Source organism: Martes martes (assembly GCF_963455335.1).
Source record: "Martes martes genome assembly, chromosome: 1".
In the NCBI taxonomy this organism is placed as follows: Eukaryota; Metazoa; Chordata; class Mammalia; order Carnivora; family Mustelidae; genus Martes; species Martes martes.
Window position 1 is genome coordinate 132,764,451 of NC_137888.1, and position 19,705 is coordinate 132,784,155.

General features: G+C 37.1%; 1 protein-coding gene across 2 annotated transcripts in view; it reads right to left on the bottom strand.

Annotated features, from left to right (window-relative positions):
• Positions 1 to 18,504, bottom strand: part of TBC1D5 (TBC1 domain family member 5) — a 543,265-nt gene extending 524,761 nt beyond the window's left edge. Inside the window, exon 1 of one of the 2 annotated variants that reach the window (XM_080807878.1) lies at positions 18,266 to 18,504. The gene's annotated coding sequence lies outside the window, so the exon portion shown is untranslated. The remainder of the gene's footprint in view (positions 1 to 18,265) is intronic. The other variant, XM_080807881.1, reaches the window with a different exon arrangement.
• Positions 18,505 to 19,705: the final 1,201 nt, after the last annotated feature.

Here is a 19,705-nt window from a genome sequence, read left to right on the forward strand (position 1 = left end):
TGGCAGAAATTTTATCTCTTCCATAACTCCAGTTCCCTCCACACAGTCCCACCCTCTGACATACCAGCTCCTATCATGAAGCCCTAGCTATGGCTCTAGCTCCACCACATAGCTCTGGCTTCTAAACTCGGACAATACCAGCTTTTCTCACCTTCCCCCAAGCCCTACTGATATCAGAGTCTCTGGGTATTATTAATATCTGGCTGTCTCATAGTCCCAATAGGCTTCTCAGCAATTACCTGTACAACCAGTTCCTGAATTAATTTTCCTCTGCTGAAAGACACACTGTGGTTACTATTTTCTGGATTAATACTGACTGATTTCTGTTTTTAAATGTCATTTAAAATAAAATGTATCAGACAGTGCAATACCTCAGCATACGAGAGCACGAAAACTTTAATCTTGAAGAAAACTTATTACACAAAATTATTATTTTGAATACAGGGTGGGGGAGTGGGGCAAAAGGGAACCATGCATTAAATTCATAAAGTAAAAATAAAGAATCTAACATTTTATTCATACCAAAGTGTTCCTCACTGGAATGAAGTCTTCCCTCAGCTGCAATGTTTGCCTGAATTAAGTCAATCACTTATAATAAAAATGTCACTTTTTAAAAACTTATTTGGTAGAGGAGAAAATTGGAAGGATTATGGGAGTTGGAGTCACTGCAGGCCAAGACATCTGTTCGGAGGGAAAAAAATGTTCAAGACCTCCTGTCAGTGACTTATTCAAATCCACAAAATTCAGTCCTTTTTCAAGACAAATCCAACTAGACTAATCAGTTAAAAGACATACCTTTAACCATTAATCTTATCTCATAAATTGTTTAAGACATCATAAAATGTTAAAGTGAAAAGAACTGCTTTAAATATAAATAAGAGCACAAGTGTAAAGCGTTCAGTGTTAACAAATGATTTTTACAGGACCTCTCAATTTCCCTTTCATATAATTACTACATGAAATTCCCTAAGTAGAACTAGTCTAATAAAATAACTCAATAACCATTCACCATCTATAAAACAATTTAGGAAATGAAACACTCCTAAAGCACAGAAAACATCTATTATTTAGTTTTACTTTGTGACTATGTCTTAATCACTGAAATTGTTCTAGATCACCATAGAAAGGTATTATACAATAATCTCCCAAACTAAAGCAAAAGATCAATTTAAGATTACAGACTTTGGAAGAATGAGATATGTGAAGGAAAAGGGACCTGACATTAGCAACAACAAGCATTTCCTGAGTAACTACACACTACCAGTCATTTTACATAAATCACCTCATTTTACTTGAAACCCCAAGGCAATGTCACAGTGAGGAAATGAAAACCCAAAAAGGTTACATAGTTTTTCCAAGCAACTTAACCAGCAACTAGTAGAAGTAAAATTTGAGTTTAGTCTTATCTAGCTCTAAAGCCTGGTTCTCCCTTGCTTTCTCTGGAAATTGTTCCCTGTGGGGGACTTAAAGCTAAAAATGAACCAAAGATTAAAAAAAAAAAAAAAAAAAAAAAAAGGTTAAAATGACATGACAATCTATAGCCAATATTTTAAATCATATTTAATATTATCAAACTCCCACACGTTTTTTACATAAATAATACTTGTATAACTAAAAAGAGCATCAACTATGTGTGAAGATCTGCAAATAATAGAGAAAACCTACTAGAAAACTTCGTAATTACCAATTAATTTCTCACTGATACAGAAGTTCAAAAATGAGATCAGCCTCCCCAAGCTACCAGACAACCTACTCCGCTCATTTTGTACATTTTACTTATCATCATATGCTGATAGACTAGCCTTGTCAGATCATCTTGCTTAATTATTCCTCCTAGTTGTCTGATTAATGTCTTAAAATTTCATGAAATCTGAGTTATTATTCTAGCCCCTTTGTGCAAAAGTTTGACATCTGCTTTCTAGTTAATATGCAGCAACCCATAACCTCAATGTTGATATTATTCCTTTCTAAAAAATACCTACTCCACGGAGAGAATACAGTTTACATCACAACTCAGCATACATATACATGTTATACAACTGAAAGAAAAATTTAATAACCATATTTACACTCACTATACACAATGCACCAAATATTTTCTAATTTGTTTTAATGCTGGAAGCAACCCACTAAACTGATCTCATAAATCACTAACATGCTATTAGAACGCCACTCTAGAACCCAACCCCATTAAGAAAGTGCTGACATGATGGGGGCATTTTTCCTTCTTGTTTCTTTCCAAACTAAAGGAGAAAAAAGTCAGTGAGAAAAGAAAAATAAAGATGAAAGGTACTACATACCTCCATCCCTAAAGTATAATTCTTGGGAATTATTTTTACAACAAACTAACATTTTATCATTATGGTAAAATATACAGAACATGAAATTTACCATGTTAGCCATTTTTAATTGTGTAATTTGGTGGCATTAAGTACATTCACAATGGTACCACCATCATTTTCCATTTTCAGAACTTTTACATCATTCCAAATAGAAGCTCTGTACAATTAAAGCAGTAACTCCCTGCTTCCCCTCCCCTAACCACTGGTAAACTCTAATTTTTAATATAAGACTTTATAAACATATATTAAAAAGTGAAAATAAAATCACAAACCCCTATAGACACATGACCCAGACTCAACAAGTTATCAAATGTTGCTATAATTACTTATCTATCCCAAACCTGCTGTCATTTTAGACCCTACTTACTTAGAAAATATTAAAAAAAAAAAAACAGATTCTTTCTTACATAACCACAGTTATCATTGCAGCTAACAATATTAACAAGAATTCCTTGTTATCATTAAACTTTGAAATTTTATTAATATAATCAATCTAATTATAAAAATACTTGTTTTCACCAAACTTTTCACTGATCTTAAAACTGCAATGATTTCTGAATAATTTCATGTGTATCTGCTTAATAAAAGATAATTATGATTCAAGACTAAAAATACCACAATGTTTCAAATGAAAGCTTTCGGAGAAATTCTACAAAGAGACTATGGATTTCCACTAAAAACACAGAATATTATTTAGCATGTCATAAATGGAATGTTTTCTCAGTAAAACACCACAAAAGCAACCCAGTGAAATCATCATCATTATTTTATATAAGCAGTCATTACTAACTAGAAAAGCCTACATTAGGCTAGTGTTATTTTTTAATGGACTACTAGATGAACTTAAAAAACACCTAAATTACTTTTTTTTTTAACCTATCAGTGTTCTTAATAGTATTGTAAAATGCGAACATGTAATTATACCTACAAACCTCTTCAGTTCTGCAAAAAAGTCAAACTAGAGCACTAAAAAGACATGAATAAATCCTGGCTTAAAACTATAGTAACAATTTCTCTTCCTATGAAGAATGGCTTTGATTCACAAAGAGTCTGATATCATGAAATAACACTCATTTTCAAAATATAAAAGATTGGAAAAGATGAAAGACAAAACAGGGCTCATTCAAATTTAACCTATAATTTTTCACACAGTACAACTACTAGTTAAAAAGAAATTATCAGCCTGTAGACTATAAACAACCAAAGCTCAAAATATGAAATACAAAGTCAAATGTAAACAAGAAAAAAAATGTCTACATGCGTTTCATACAGTATCTTCTCTAATCCTATATATTTTTACTAATGCAAAATATATCAGCTTAGAAAGTATAATCTTAAGGTTCTTTAAAGTTTGTGATTACAAGGGATTACCTCTAAGATCAAAAGCAGCACTGGAAGAATACCAGTATCACATGATCTAACTGCACAAAAATCTGCTACTATTCAATTACTGCATCACATGAGTATCTCACATAAATCAAGAAAATTAAAACTTACATGTTTAATAGGAAGCATTTGTGATTCTACTTAAAGTTTTGTCACTATCTTTACCCAAACCATTTTCAAAGTATTTGACTGGCGATCCTAGAACTTCTTGAAAGATAAGAAATGCCTAATTTGTTTTTAGTCATTGTCTTTATAACTTGAATAAACTCAAAAGCTACAAATGTAACATATTACTATAACCAACATTCTAAAAATGTCAAGTTCCAAAAATAAAAACTCCTGAATTGTCTTCATTATATAATTTTTAAAGTTTGCTGTAAGAAGGATGGTTTAAAAATGTAATCAGCTAGGGGCGCCTGGGTGGCTCAGTGAGTTGGGCCTCTGCCTTCAGCTCAGGTCATGATCACAAGGTTCTGGGATCGAGCCCCGCATCGGGCTCTCAGCTCAACATTATAAAAGATTCTATATCACATCTGGACTACAAACAACAAAAAGAGGGGGAAAAAAGAGAGAGAAAGGAAAATGTAGGTCTAAATATTTTATAAAGAAGTCAGATTCCCAATTCAAATAGCAATAATTAGAGTGCTCTGATGGCTCTTACTCTAAATTACTGGAGGCCAACAAATTTCTTTAATTTCTGAAAAGCACAGTGAAGTTTTTAAGCACATTCTTTATAAACATTTTATGGACCAAATTACTAAAATATTCAGGTTTACCATAAATTAACTGTCATCAAGAACTTCAACCTCAGGACACAGAAATACATATATACACACACAGAGAAAGATATATATATATATATATATATAGTGTGAATGTATAGCAATCTTTTTAACTTTCTAAAGAAAGTCACTGATTTCACCTTCCCTGTTACCTGCCATGAAGAATGCAAAGTTGTCTAATTTGTACGCACCATACACAGCTGATCTGGTACAAAATTAATCACCAAATCAGTAAGTGAAGCCACATTCTGACAATTTCTGAACTTCAAAAAATATTATCATCAGTGTCTATGACTCTCCAACACTAAAAGTATGACTAACTCTTTAAGATCACTTGTATAGAAAACAATTTCAAATTCCTTGCCAGATTCAATTCACTTATCTGTGTTACTCATTAGTAACATTTAGTTCAGAACCCAGTAAGAGTCACAGAACTGTACTCAGTGCTTTTTACAAACATTACTCTATTCCTCACTGTATTATACACTTGCAAAGTATCCCTATTTTACAAATGAGAAAACTAAGCATCAGAAGGTTTAAGTCACATCATCAAGACTGAATTACTAAATGGTAGAACCAGATTCTAATCCAAGTCCATCTAATCAACTTTAAGGTCTGTGTGCTCTTCCCACCACTGTAGACTCACATTTATGCTAACCTTGTTCATGGATTTAAAAGTATCTCCCACTCTTTTTTTCCTACAGAAATTTATATTCAGGACTGGGAAAGGAGAATAAAGTAATTTACGTGAATTATTTTTGCAAACACCAAGACACAATTTCCTCCAAATTCTTCTTGGTTTGACTGAAATCATTTCAAATATGAATATTAAAAATTGCATCACTGGTTCAGCAAGACTTAAAGGCATGCATTAATTACCACAAGACTTCTTACAACAATACTGAAGATTCTAAATAGATCAAAGATCCAAAAAGTTGGAATATATTGGTAGAAGTATTGCCAAAGAGTAGTTCTGTTTACCAAGTGTCAACACAACAACCTTCTAAGAAACACAACAGCTTCTAAGAAGCTCAAAATTGGTTATGTTAAAAGTCTCCATCCTAAATACTAGGATCAACCAGAAAAACAAATCTATATATTTCTTCACGGAAGACTTTCTTACAGATCCATCTGAAAATGTCATTATTACACCCTTCTTCCTGGAAGTTATTTTCATTAGTTTTAGAATACTATGTCAGCAACTTCTTCCCACCACACTGAGATATTATCCCACTGTTTTCGGGCTTCCATTTCTGCTCCTGAGCAGTCAGCTGTCAGTGTAACCACTACAGCTCCTTCAAACCTGATCCATCTTTTGTTCTCTGCCAACTGTTAAAATATTCTGTTTCTGTGTTCTCCGTTACTATGATGTGTCTAGATGTGTACTTAAAATTCTCAGAATTTCTTAAATTTGTGGACTGGTGTTTTTCTCAGCTCTGAAAAATGCTTCAAACACTGCTTCCCTTCCTATAATTTCTCCCTTCTACAATTAGAAAACTGACGAAATACTGTTAGACCTTCTCATTCTTTGTCCTATACTGTAATCTTTCCTTTTACCCATTTCCTTATCTTTCTATTCTACATTCTGAACAATTTATGTCCAGTTCATTGGTTCTCTTTAGTTGTATTTAATCTACTGCTAACCACATCCACTGAGTTTTTTATTTTGTTTTAAGATTTTATTATCTGACATAGTGTACACACACACAAGCGGGGGACTGGAAGAAGCAAAGGGAGAGGGATAAGCAGACTTCACACTGAGCACAGAACCCAACATGGGGCTCGATCTCACAACCCTGATCATGACCTGCCAAAAATCGAGATTAGGATACTTAACTGACTCAGCCATCCAGGAACCCCTCTATTGAGTTTTTCATTGTAATTACTATACTTTTTATTTCTGTAAGTTTTGTTCAGGTCTTTTTCAAATCTCCCAAGTTTCTGATTGCCTGCAGATATTTTCTACCTTTCTGTAAACCTAACAAACAGTTGTTTTATCATCTCTGTCTGCTAAACCAAAATCTGAAGTTTTTGTGGGTTCATTCCTGTCAACTGCTTCTGCTGCTTCCTACGCATAGTACTTTATCTCCTTGTTTGCTTGGCTATATTTTATTGTGAGATAATTCTTTAGAAAAATGTTTATGGGAATTTCCTAGGACCAAAGATAAAAATGTATTCAACCTGAGAGGACTTTCATTTCTTCTGCCCAGCACCTAGAACCACCTTCAAATTCACAATTTGAGGTTCTGTCAGACCAGGCAACACTGAATTTGAGCTGCAAAGGAAGGCCTATGGTTATAACTTCTTAGGAACAGATATTTTTTTTCAAGTCCAAAGCAAATATTCTTACAGCCTCCTGTAAGCAAGAACATAAGAAGAGTTTTAATCTTGGTTTAACCATACTCTCTGACCATAGCTCTTTTGGAGTCCAGTTTTATAGGGAAAGAATATCCTATTAGACTCCCCTCCCTGGGCATGTATGGGCTTTAATTTCTACACCCTGTGCTTTGTGAGGACCTCAAAACTAAAGTAAAAGTTTCCTAGAACGTGGCTAATATTCTCAAAGGAAAAGCAGTTTTAATATCCTGCTTCTCTAAATTCCTGCTTTCATGTACATTTTGACCTGGTAATTTCTCACTATCATGTTTGTTCCTAAGGAAAATGATTTCTAGCATTTCTATATCTTTTCAAGGAATTACTTTATCTATATACTACAGCTGATCATATTACCTTATTTTCAATTTTAATAGATTTCACATTTTTATTATTTCAATCACTAAAAGTTTTATTTTGTGGGTAAAACTGAACACTGTGTAACAACTCCTCTTTATTCAGCTTGATTAATGGGTATAATCTGGGATAGAATGTTCCCAAATCCCGAAACAGATCAATTCCATTATATTATAAGACCATTAAGAGATGGATAGATTCTGAAATTAATTCCCTACATATCTGTATAAATGCTATGGAATTTATTAGTCTATTAACTTTTTTTTCTCCACCAGACACATGTATAATATATAAAAATTCTGTATCTGAAGCTATCGGAAGATTAGCCAAAGTGGTAAAAAGATGACGAATAAGGAACTGAGTTTAATCTTATTTCTTTTTTTTTTTTTTTTAAGATTTTATTTATTTATTTGACAGAGAGAGATCACAGTAGACAGAGGGGCAGGCAGAGAGAGAGAGAGAGGGAAGCAAGCTCCCTGCCGAGCAGAGAGCCCAATGCGGGACTTGATCCCAGGACCCTGAGACCATGACCTGAGCCGAAGGCAGCAGCTTAACCCACTGAGCCACCCAGGCGCCCGAGTTTAATCTTATTTCTGCCAAGAAATACAATAGTAAAGAAAAAGACTAATATGTGGAACTACATAAAAATTTAATAATTCTTTGTAAGAATTTTAAAAATGCATAAGCAAAATTAAAAGACAAAATTGAAAATATCTGCATTATATATAACAGGCAAAGAGTTAACATCTAGAATATGCAAAGAGCTCTTGAAAATCAACAACTAAAACCCAAAAAGGCATTAAAACAATAACATAAAAGCAATCTATCAATCTATGCCAAGACGTTAGCCAAAAGCAATGATTTATAATACCTTCTGGTAGCAAGTTACGGGCAAATATAATTTATAGTCTGCACTAAAGTTAGGGTATAAATTAACACTATCTTTCTATTAGGCCATTTGGCAATAAGAATCAAAATCTAAATTATGTATTCCCTTTATATAATAGTTCCATTTCTTAAACACACACACACAAATAATAATCCCATTTCTAGTAATATACTTGAGTAATAACATCACTGCATAAGACTTATAAAAACAAAAATAAGAAAACAACACAAAACTGGTTAAAATTAGGAGTTACATGCACAATTAAAACCTAAAAATTCTGGAACTATACAAATAACAGAGAAAACATATAGTTAGGGTAGGAACAGACGTTACTTTTTTAAAATTTCACTTTATGTTTTAATTAGTGATATACTATCATGATTCTTGGGATCATGATGATATGATATACTATCATAATTCTTGGGAGGTTAAAAGTATAGGTAAGATTTAACTCATTCAATAATTTTTGCAGTTTGACTTTTTTGGTTTTTTAGGTCTGTATAACAGATGAAAGAGTCACACATTCTTTGTTATTTTCTTCATCAGGAGATGGAGTTTAATTCTCCTCCCACTGACTCTAGGCTGTTTAACCAATAACAGAGCAGTTTTACAAATAACATAAAGCAGAATTAATGTTCATCAGATTGTCAGCTTCTACTTCTACCTCTTAGAATGCTTGTTCTTGAGACATTCATACTCAGAACCCACCACTCATACCCAGGCCATATGGAGAAGCCTCACGCAAGTGCTCTGATCAACAGCCCCAGTTTAGCTCCCAGACAGCATCCGGAATCAACTGCCAGCCACGTGAATGAGCCATATTGGAAGTGGAAACTCCAACCTCCAGTGAGCCTACACCAAGCGAAACAGAGATCAACTAACCCTACCAAATCCGATACAAATTATAAAATCATGAGTAAATAAATATTACTGTTGTCATAAGGTGCTAAGTTTTGGAGGGGGTTTAATCACACAGCAGTCAATAACTGGAACAGTCTCTTATTTACTGCTATATATTCAGCATTTAAAACAGTACATGGTATGGAACATCTACTTTTAATAGTCACAGCTTCAGGAGTATGCGCAAAGATGGCATACATGGTTTTGGTGGTAACAGAGCAGTCAGAAGCGGGACAAACACTGTTAGGTAAAATGACAGTTATAATACATAATAAATGTTATGTCATAGTACAGCATATCTGGCCAGACACGAAAGGACAACACAGACTCAGTGGTGTAAGACGCTCTGTAGAAAAGTGATATTTCAGCTAGGACCTCACAAGAGTTAGTAAAATCAAGAGATAGATTTTTCCAGACTTGAGGTAAGCAAAATCCTAAATAGTTCCAAAAACTCAAAGATTTCAGTGTTTTATAATGAAATCATACGGGAGGCAGAAGGAGACACAAGACTGAGCAATGTGATGGAAGGGTACTGAAAGGTTTTAAGCTATAGAGTAAGAGAATCAGCTGAGAGCTCATAAAGATCACCTGGATCCTGGGACACCAGTCAGAAAACCCTACAGAGACAAAGGAAAAAGAAGATGATCTGGAGATGATATACCAGAGTAGGAGTAGTGGGCATAAAGAGACAATGGACTCAAGACTCAACAATCCACTGAGACTGATGCCATTACATGATGATTTGGGGAATAAAAGGTGTCTATCAGGGTTCTGGCTTCAACAACCAGAAAGATGGTGGAGTCATCCACTGGAGCTATTTCATGTGGGAGGGGCAATAGCTTTTATAAGAAAAGATGGTAAATTCAGTTGCAGATGTTATGAACATGAGCAGTCTGTGGGCCATCAAAAGTATAGTTATCCAACAAGCAACCAAATACACAGGTCTAAAGCTCACAAAAGAATCGGGATTGGAGATCTAAGATTATAGACTCTTCAGGAGCTTTTTCTCTCCTTATAACATTAATCTCTATCTCCTCAGTCACTCAGATATTATTCACAATTCTCTTACAATTTATCTTTATAAAGTATCTCTAATTGTATTAATGCTTCCAGAACAGTGGTATTACATTATGAGGAAACCCAAGTTTAATCAATGTTTTGCCACACCCTTTGTAAAGCAGGATGGGTGATGGCCACTGGTTCTCACCATTATGCAGGCAGTTTTAGTGACAAAAAGGAAGGAAATTAGGGGACTGCTCAGGACTACTTCACAGACCAGGGGAAAGATTCTGTAAGCATGACCAGAGCAGAAACGAGGTAGTGGAGCTATTCTCTTAAAGATAAAATGAAGTGCATCTGAAGAATAAATAGGAAGCCAGAAAATCATTAGAAGGGCAAAGAAGTACAAAAGGATAACCAGAGAGTAGAAGGGGGCAGAGGAAAAAGAGATACATCCAGGCACTTCCCCATCCCTACCTTTCCTATTTTGTCCTATCTTCATTGCTTCCTGGTGATAGCACTTCCCAATGGCTTCCATTACACTCCATTCTGACAATTACATAATTTCGTTTGGAGAACTTTAAGTAGACCACAGCAAGACCACAGCTTGAAAAGAAAATTCACCATAAAACTGGAAAATTATACTACCTGATCAGAGAAAGAAAATCATGATACCTGAGATACTGCAGAGCTATAAACCCAATATTGCACAGTTTGATTTCTGTAGTCTATCAGTATTCCCTTTTAATTTCTGCCAAATCACAAAGAAAGAAATCTTCAAGTTCTAAGGAGATGAAAATGTAAAACCTCAGAATAATTGTTTGGGCAGTACAGCTAGACAACCACAATTTAGAAGGAAGCTGCAAGTCCTTTAACTTAAAGTACCAGAGTGTTGTGTATTACCATGAGTATTTTGACATAAAAGGAGAATCACAAAACTTCTGAATTTAGAGATTATCAGTTCCGACTGTTATGACAAAGTACCATAGACGGAAAGGCTTATAAACAACAGAAATTGATTTCTCACAGTTCTGGGGTCTGAACTCCGAGATCAGGCTGCCAGCAAGGTCAAGTTCTGGTTGTAGGTCCTTGTCCAGGCTGCAGACTGCTGACTTCTCATTGTATCTTTACTTGCCAGAGAAAGGAAGCACTCTCTTGACTCTTATAATGGCACTAATCCCATTCGTGAGGTCTCCACCCTCATTACCTCACCTAATCGTAATTCCCAAAAGTCTCACCACCTAATACCATCACATGGGAGAATGAGGGAGCAGGGTTTCAACATACAAATTTTGGGGGGACACATTTAATCCATAAGAGAGATCACTTGGTGAAGTGGTTTCCAAATATTTTTAAATCCTTCTTAGAACTGAGTAGATCAATTCACAGTGACACCATATCAAAACACCGTATTTCAAGTCAATGAAATTAAGAAAAACATTCCAACACAGCTTCCACAAATGAAAATTAATCATGAAAAAAAAAAAAAAAACCTCTACAAAAATGGCTGATATCAGATGGTATGCTTATCTACTTGGAAAATGTAAGACAATCAACTGAAAACCAGTTATAATAAATAGATTCAGAAAGTGACTAATTACAAAATATACCCACAAAATATCAATGGTTCTTCTATTGACCAGCAATAGTCAGGTAGAAAACACACACACACGGAGAAAAATCTCATTTCCACCAATAACAAATAAAACACAGTGGGGCTGAGTAGAAGACAAAATGATAAAATTTCTGATATACATACAGAAAGAATAAATCATTCATTCAGTAGTACTGAGAAAACTAATCAAAAGCTTAAAAATTTAGTATCCTCTATTTCACACTACACAACTAACCATGTTCTGGAATAACTGTAAACTCAAAATTTTAAACTGAAACTATGAAAATAGTTTAAAATATAAATTAATAACTATATAAACAAAAGATAGGAAAAGCCTACAAGATTCATAAAGGAAGAACAAGATTTAACTACATAAATGTTAAAGTCTATAAGAAGGCAGAAGAGGAGGAGGTATAAAGTCAAGTATGCCCAAATAAAGCCCAAATAAAATAAAGATGAAGATACCCAATAACCGCAAGTACAGGACCTCTCAGCTTTGTAGTTAAGGGTAAAGTGGTACAATTTGGTCATGTGTTTCAAAACTATTAAACATGGGCATATCTTTGGATCTACTAATAATTCCACTCAGAACAATTTTTCCTAAATAAATCATAATGCATAGGCACAAAGGAACATTAGCTACAATAATGTTCAGTGTAGCACTGCCTGTCATATAAGGATTGAAAGGAATCCAGGTGTCCAAGAATGGAGGACTACTAACAGCACCTTCACACAATGAAATAGTCATAGAACTACTATTAAGTGTGTAGAAGAGTAACATCATTAGTAATATAAAATATTAAAGGAAAAACACACACAAGTAATAAAATAACATAAGCCCACTTTTAGTTTAAAAAACAGGTATATCTACACGTGTTTATCCATTTATACCTACAATACACATACACACACAAAGCACAGGTAAAAAAGTTAAAATTTAACCCCTGAACTACTAAGAGTAAAGAAGACTGGACAGAGGAGGCAATTTATCACAAGTCTCCCTATGCCATACATACCTACCTATCAAAATGAGTATTCTTACAACAAGACTCCTGGACTTCATGAAGAAAAAAAAGTCTAGTTTAACCAATGCACAGAGAAAGTGGTACCATCTACCCATCTCCTACCAACTCCGCCTTCTCTCCCAACCCCCACCAAGAATCCAGGGCAATCAATCCACCATCTCACCCCAGGGTGGCAAGAGATATAATGTTAGTAATTCCTCTTGGATTCCTAGAAGGTAGCTACTGGAATACCTCCAAAGGTACCTATTCTGGGAAACCTGAAGGGGTCCATTCTGATCCCCACTAATTACCAGCAAACAGAATGCACCCATCTAGAGCCAGGACCTGTAACTTAGGCTCAGTCTTCTTGCAGTGCTATACCACCCAACTCCACCAGAAGGCAGTTCCATCTCACCTTCCCCAAGGTGGTTACATAAGAAGTGGGGGGTTTACTTCTCCCTGATCTAATTATTTTGAAGATCGGTATTTACAAGTAGAGACCCAAAATGCTTTTAGTTCAACCTTTTTATTTTACTTAGATGTTTAGTAACAGTAAGAAAACTTGGTTGCTAACCAACATTTGCAACTCGGTTTCCTAAACTAATACTTGCAGTACAAATTTGACTTTTCTTTTTTTCAGCCTTTCTCAAGACAACATAACCCCTAAGAGAACTGAAGAAATTCCCAATAATGCAGACCATTACCTTTGATAATTTGTTTTTATAACATTTTTACAATAGGCATTACCTTTTGTAACAGAAAAAAAAATTTCTAATGTCAGGCTAAGCTATTATACTGTAATTATTCAACCCAAGATATTCATACACAGCAACATTTTCTTTAGATATACCACAACTAGTCTGTCATAAGTTATCATACAAAACTAAATATAATCATTTTTAAAAAGCAAACCATTCTCGGGGATGCCTGGGTGGCTCAGTCAGTTAAGCAGCTGCCTTCAGCTCAGGTCATGATCCCAGAGTCCTAGGATCGAGGCCCACATCGGGCTCCTTGCTCCTCAGGGAGCCTGCTTCTCCCTCTGGCCTCTGCCTGCCTATACTCTCTTTATCTCTCTGACAATTAAATAAAATCTTTAATAAATAAATAAATAAAAATAAATAAAAAGCAAACCATTCTCAATGTAGACTTCATGACCCATAAAAAGGTAAATATAAGCATTCTTGTCAACACAAATTTATAAAAATTTGCCAACCATCTATAATGCCTCTTTCAAATCTCCTCAGTCTATTTTGTCTCAAAAAAGTAATCCAATAATCATCTTCCCTAGGCAACTGAGTCAAGAAAAATTAGAAATCCACAATTACTAAGTATCTTCATGGAGTCAGAGACACCACATTTAGCACAATAACTGAATGATACGATCTTCAGAGGTTTTTCATCCAAACTAGGGGACACTTAATGAGCATCTATTGCATGCCAGGTCCCATGACAGGTGCTAAAAATAGAAAATGTTAACACACAAATCTCATGATCCAGTTCTTTTTTTAATCAAAGAGACAGGTACTATGATAAAATATAAAATAAGAGAGACAGAGATCCCAACCCCTTATCTCCAATTCCAAAAATCCAAAAAACTCTGAAAACTAAAACTGTTTTCTAAGCTGTCAACAAAACACAGCCTAACTAACAGGAGGCTTTTTATGGTCTTTTTTATTCTACTTAGTGTGAACATGTATAAATTTGCTGGGAAAATTAATGTGTACAACTATGGGGTGATTGTTCCTATCCACAGGAAGTTTCAGGATATAAAGCATATGCCCTATATTAATTCTCTAAATTCCAAAAATTTTACTTCTGAGACACATATGTCACCCTGGGTTTTAGATAAGGGGCTGTAGATCAGGTCTGGACTATGCACAGACAGATGGATTATTTCAGGGAGCAAAGGAGTCTGCTGAGGGAGGTAAAAGTTATACTCAGAAGAGCCTTCATAAATAAGATGACCTTGTTCTAGGCTTCACAACACTACACTAGAAAATTTTAAACCAATCCTTTCACACCACCACTAAAAACATCTTCTTTTATATCTATATCTTTACCTTCCTTATTTTGAAAGATCTGAGCAGCAAAACCATATTTATTTATATTTAATCCCCCAAAGGGATAAGAGCATTACTATACCAACTTTGTATTTAATCCAAAAAGTACAAACTTTGTTTTGTTGGCCCATACAGCTTCATACCAAATAAATTCCAAATACCAAACAATTCCCATGAAGTTCATTCAAATACAGTCAGTCTTGGTTATGTGGATACGATCAGCCACACTGTAGATTATCCATAGTACCTATGTGTCAGACACCAAGCATTATATATGTATATATACTATACATACATATACACACACATACACACACACACAAACATACTCATTTAATCCTCAAATCAATTTTCTGAGGTACTTACTATTATCATCCTCACTTTAAAGTTGAGAAAACTGAGGCACTATGAGGCTAAGTAACAGACCAGCATAACATTACAACAGACATCACAACAGAGTATGAACTTTGAGAAAACCTTTACAACAGGGATTTGTTCTTATACTGACTTGCTTCCCAAATTATTATCCCAGTTAATGAAGAATCAATGCTACTAGAATCAGCCCATAGGCCTTCTCCTCTCACTTCCTCCTCCCACAACTGCCCACAGCCACAAAATCTCATTTCTCAAGTTCCAGTACACACACTGTAACACTACTGCCATTCTAATCATCTGTCTACGTTAAGAGAAATGTCTTAGACCAAGCGTATAAGCACCACTCCTCAGGCTGGTGCTGATACAGGACAAAGCTTCCAGCGATCAGAGACAAAAGGACACTGAAGTTGTCCTTATGACTTTCCCATTGTTAAAATATGATAATAGTGACTCATGATTAGATTGTTATCGTCCTTACTGGTCAAATAAAAAAATCAGTGGCCCACCAATCGCCCCCTGCAGAAAATCCTAAATATTAGGATAACAAATACAAGATAAGTCTACTATGTATGCATAGAGGGGGAAAGGGGGTTGAAGGTGGAAGAGAAGCATAGGCAAAAATGGAGAACAAAAACTTGCAGAGTCAAAAGGAAGCAGACACTACTTTCACCTTTAACAGTGACTTACAGACTTGAAAGAGATTGGCCTGGCAGACAGGTGCAAACAAATAAAGCTTTGCAAATTTCAGTATCTTATTCAGAAAAGATCACAAGTATTGAGGCAAGTTTTCATTATACGATGGGGGAAATTTTTTAAAAGATGAGAAGTCTGGATTTTAAAATGAAAGAAAATCTCATAATTTTCAACAATACTAGGAAAAGGGAATTTTGAAAAGTATCATTAATTTATTTTCTTCCATAAAAGCTACATTCAGAAGATTTATTAAAGTATGGACTGCAGAGTCAGCCAGCCAGAGCCCCAGCTCTGTGTTAGCATAGGATTTTTATCCTCTATCCGCTTCAGTTTCCTTAAAGACTGTTGTGAGCATCATATGAGTTAAGATACATAAAGTGCTTAGAACAGTGTCTGGCACTTCGTGCTTCAAAAGCACAGTCATAAATATTATTTAAGAACATGAAGAAACAATGGCAAAGTAAGGCCTAGAATGAAAACTATAAAAATTACGGTGCTAAAAGCAATTGATGTTACATTTCAATAAAGTTTTTAAAAAGTTAGGTACAACCATTTTTATAGACATAAAGCATGAGGTTAAGTATGACACTTTTCAACTTTCCAATTTACATTTTCTTGATTAGATTAGGGGGGAAAAAATCTGAAACCATTTAGGGTAATCTCAGCAGGTGGAGACCCTAAATTCTTTACAAGTTTGTTTCCGAGGCTCAGGAATGCATTGCTCAACTGAGGCTGCATCTGAGAGAAAAAGCAAACACTCAATACTTTCACTAATAAAAGAAAATTTTATCCCAGCAACGGGTTCAGAAACACAGGACTCATAGTCCGTAAGTTGATAAAACCCAACTACCTATAGCTGAGTCCTTCAGCTAGAAATACACCAGGCTTCCACAGAAAATTCACAGGCCAGGTGATATATGGGCCACAGCATGCACACGTGGCATCCTCACTTCTCCAGGCTGGGGCAACTCACTCCGAACTACTATCCCCTCCTCTGGAATCCCAAATAGCCTGCTCACCTTTCATAAAGGACCGCCCTAAGAGGAACTTTCTCAGGTTATCCTGCCTTTTGCTTTCTCTCAAACCACCTCTACACTCAGGATGAATTAAAGCACTTAATCATTGACGCCTGCTACTCAAGAATTGTTCCTTGTCCAGCACCACCTAGGAACTTATAAGAAATGCAGAATATCAAGATACATCACAGACCTACTAAATCAGAATTTGCATTTTAAAGGAGAGCCCCAAGGGATTCCTATGCATATTAAAGACGGAGAAGCACTTGTTTGACTCTACTGCAGATAGTTGTAAAAATTTAAAATGCTCAAGTTTACATCTGAATTTATAGAGATATAGTATGAAAATTCTAAGACGTGGAATCAGAAAAGCTCATTTAGAGAAATGACTAACATGTAAATGAATGTAAGTGATCAAAGGTTTGTTTTCAACAATGCCTACGTTTACTACTACCTGCTTTAATTCAGTATTTTGTGCAACAGCGCACTAATAATATACAGTTTCCTTGTACTATATTTTGTTGTACAAAGTACAAATAATGACTGGTTCTAGAAATCTCTGCGCAATCGGGCCCAAAGCCGTGCAACTTGTACGCTACAATTTCGGGATTTAGTCCAATTCGGAGTTGACAAACAGAACTCATTCCCGAAAATTATTCAGAAAAAAAATCTGAAGGGTGTGAACTTTAAATCATATTCCTGAAACTAAAAGTAGTTAATAGGTATTGAACGAACTCTAGGTCATTTGTAGAACCAAAAATTGTTTAGGAAGTCTGTGTTCATTTTTCCAGGAAAAGGAGGGGAAGGAGGGATCAACTTTCACAAAGTTTTTCTTATTTCCTTAAAGGCCTCAACTTGCATGTTCTTACAGGTGAATAAACTTAAGTCGTACTAACACAGGGTAACGTTGCTCTCCTCAAAGACGAAAGGCTTCTCTAGTCCAAAAGCTGCATTTTAAAAGGTTTGGGGATTCCGGGCCCGTTTCGCTTCCGGCCTAGGAAGGAAGCGTGCCGCCCAGGGCTGATAGGAACGGGAAATTTACCAAGTAGGAAGTTGAGCCACAATCCAAACACCAGGCTCTGACCACTTGCAGCAGCAGCTGGCTTTGCAACCTAGACCCCAACCTCCCGAGGCAGGGAATGCAGGCGGACTGGAGGAAGCAGCCCCCTCGCCCTACCCGCCCTGGAGCCAGAGGAGCCGCCCTCCCACCACCCAACCCCCACGCCGACCCGGGTAGCGCACAAACGGGGGCGGTGCGACTACCCGTTCGCGGCGACAGCAGCAGCACCCTCAGGCCCTCCCGTGAGACGGCGGCAGCTGCAGCAGCGGCGCTGGGAAAGGCGGGAATGGTCCTGAGAGGCAGAGGGGGAGGCAGGGCGGGAGCGACTGCATGTGGGGCTGCACTGGAGGGAGGCGGAGGCGCTCAGGGGGCTCAGCTTTTTTTACGATTATCATCATCATCATCTCGTTTTACCTGTGGCGCAGAAGGGCTCCCCAGCTCCTACTCCCTGAATCCTCCTCCTCCTCCCCTCCTCTTTCTCTCTCTCTCCCTCAGTCTCTGCCGGGCGCTCGCGGAACCAGCCGGGCCCGGCCCGACCAGAAAGAGAACAGGACGGGAGGGGGCGGTGGCGGCGGTGACCAGCGACCACGTGACCACGCTCGCGCCGTAAGGGCGGCCGCCTCCTGCCGCGCGCCCTCCCCGCGCTCCACCTCTAATAACCCCGCGGCTCGAGCGCCCAGGACGCTGGTGCGCAGGCGCCCGCCCGGCCTGGAGGCTGCGCGGGCGCGCAACGCGCCCGCTCTCGGGGCCCAGTCTATGGGACCATGTGAGGCACGACGTGGGGAGTGAGCCGCAGGCCAAACCCTCTGCGGAGCCGGCCGGCTACCAGTACGCATGCGCGGGAGGGCTTTTTCCACCCCCGCCCCCAAACTTTCTCCCTGTCCTTTCTCTTGCGCCCCAACTTGCGCGCAGCTGTAGCCTTAGGAACCTGGTACCGAGACTTCACCCTCACACCCACCACCACCTCCCCAGGGTGGGACTGAGAGTAAGAGAGCTGTCAGCCCTTGAGAAACTCCTAATAGGCCGGCCCTTCTGCCTCAGAATTTACATTTCCTAGTTGCCTGTAAATGGCCTGCTGGACGTTTTTTACAGCTGGGTAGACTCCTATTCATGCTTCAGGACCCAGCCTGTCACTTACTCCGAGAAACATACTCTACTCTGCTTTGGGGAAGTCATTAACATTTTATGCAGATCTACTTTGTTATAACCCACATAAGTTTTGTTTTGTTTTGTTTTGTTTTGTTTTGTTTTGTTTTACAAATCCGCAATACTAGGCTCGGATTTTATCTCTACTCTAAAAACCTAGGACAGTATGTGTCTTCAGCATTGTGGTATCTCAGTAAAATTCTGATGACTGTCAGAACACAGGCAATGCCTAAACTCGAGGTCTTTGTCCTCCACCTCTACTTACTCGTGATTTAAGATTTCCTTTAACCTCAGCACATGGAATGCTGGTGTTTGTTTCTCGAATATGAAAGCCTTTAAATGGGAATGCTAATTAGAGTGGTAAATGCTTCACCTAGTAAAAAAGATTTATGGTCTTTTATTGGCCTATCTTCACAAAGAGCTCCAAAAGAAATTGATAGTGTTGAGTCCAGAAGAAGGGAACCAAGAAAGAAAAAGGTCAAATTTTCAAAGGTTAGCTAGCCTCCGTGGAGGGTCCCTGTGTGGGAGACCTTTGTTCAAAACCCTCCCCTTTGCACAGGGATTCCCTCGATTTCTGTTGGCCCTCTTTGTTGCAGGAGCTGGACAGGTCAACTTAATGCCTCTTGACAAGTCTAATGAGGGCAAATAATTAAAATGTAAAAACTTACTAAATATCATTTCTGGCTAAGTCCTGTCATCGTTACCGTT